General features: G+C 45.6%; 1 protein-coding gene across 1 annotated transcript in view; it reads right to left on the bottom strand.

The window, feature by feature from the left end:
* The window catches only part of ATG2B (autophagy related 2B), a 68,968-nt gene that overhangs the window by 35,400 nt on the left and 31,844 nt on the right, over positions 1–1,724 (bottom strand). The gene's annotated exons all lie outside the window — the stretch shown is intronic.

Raw genomic sequence — 1,724 nt, 5'->3', positions numbered from 1 at the left:
CCCGAGTGGGCCCAGACTGCGAGAGGGCACAGGCCGGGCTGAGGGACCCCGCTCCCCCCTCGAGTGCACAAATTTTTGTGCACCGGGCCTCTAGTTATAAAATAAATATAAAATATAAAGTTTTAACGGTTTTTTAAAAATTAAATAGAAGCACTCGTATTTTCTTCCTATAGTCAATGGACTATCCTGTGAATCTCATCTTGAAGACAACAGAACTACAAAGGTCATTCTGAAACTTAATTTTCTGATTCTAAGACCAACAGTCCTGGTCACTGGTAGTCAGAGCTTATCATTAACAGATCAGGAATAAAGGGCCAGTGATATCTGATACCAAGCAAATCTACAGCTGAAACAACAGAGTGAAGTTTCTGAAGATGAACGGAAATTAGAACCAACCGCTTCCATTTGGGAAGCTAGTGGTGATGGACACTAAGACGTCTTCTCCAGAACCCCACATGACCACCTGCAGGTACGCTACAGAAGAGATTCCCCAGTGGGAGGGGGAACAATGACATCATCATCTAGAACCCATGTGACCACCTACAGATATGCTATAGAAGAGATTCCTTAGTGGGAAGGGGAACAATGACATCGTCATCTAGAACCCCATGTGACCACCTGCAGGTACGCTACAGAAGAGATTCCTCAGTGGGAAGGGGAACAATGACATCGTCATCTAGAACCCCACGTGAACACCTGCAGGTATGCGGCAAAAGAGATTCTTCAGTGGGAAGGGGAACAATGACATCATCATCTAGAACCCCACGTGACCACCTGCAGGTACGCTATAGAAGGGATTCCTCAGTGGGTAGGAAGGGGAACAATGACATCGTCATCTAGAACCCCACGTGAACACCTGCAGGTACCAGTGGGAAGGGGAACAATGACATCGTCATCTAGAACCCCACGTGACCACCTGCAGGTACGCTACAGAGGGATTCCTCAGTGGGTAGGAAGGGGAACAATGACAGATGACTACTGAGTGCTTTCTATGTGCCAGGCACTGTTCCCACAACTTTCCAAGTCTTGTACCATTTAATCTTCCCAACAACCCGCTGAGGCCGACACAAGTATCACCCTCATGTACATATGAGGAAGCTGAGTTCATAGACGCTAGGTAAATTGTCCCAAGTCTTCATAGTCTATGACCTTCAACTCTAGAATGCCATTTATTTCAACATATTTTCTGGGTATATATGTTTAAGGGGCTTTAAATATAATATTTTAATTTTTATACAGAAGTGTATGCTAGAGTTTATCATTCTAACCAGACCATTTTGGACTTTGAGAAGGGGTACTTCTGAAACAAAGACTCAAGGATTCTGACTCCACCCCAGTACTGCTGGCCCTCTAAACAGGAATCGCCCAGCTCTTTTCATGTCATGGCACACACAGAATGGGATTTGCTCAGTACCTATGGTAAGTGACAGACGGCAACCTGCCAACGTGAGGGCAAAGGGAATAAATATCTCACACACAAGTAAGGCAGTTGCCAGACACACTGGCTAGGAAACTACTACAACGACAGCACACCTGCCGGGAGCCGGTCCAAGGTCACCTCTCCGAGAAAGGTTGTTTCCCCAGGTAGGGATTTTCCCCTGAAGTTAGGGAGGGAATAAAACCTCTTAACTGCCAGGCGGGTAATTAATCACTTTAACTACGAACAATCATCCTTAAGCTACATAATCTTTACTCCCTGGAATGGAGATAAGAAACGCCCTAAT

Source organism: Myotis davidii, unplaced genomic scaffold (assembly GCF_000327345.1).
Source record: "Myotis davidii unplaced genomic scaffold, ASM32734v1 scaffold19, whole genome shotgun sequence".
Taxonomy (NCBI): Eukaryota; Metazoa; Chordata; class Mammalia; order Chiroptera; family Vespertilionidae; genus Myotis; species Myotis davidii.
Note: the sequence above shows the minus strand (reverse complement) of the source record. Positions and strands in the feature narration are given on the sequence as shown.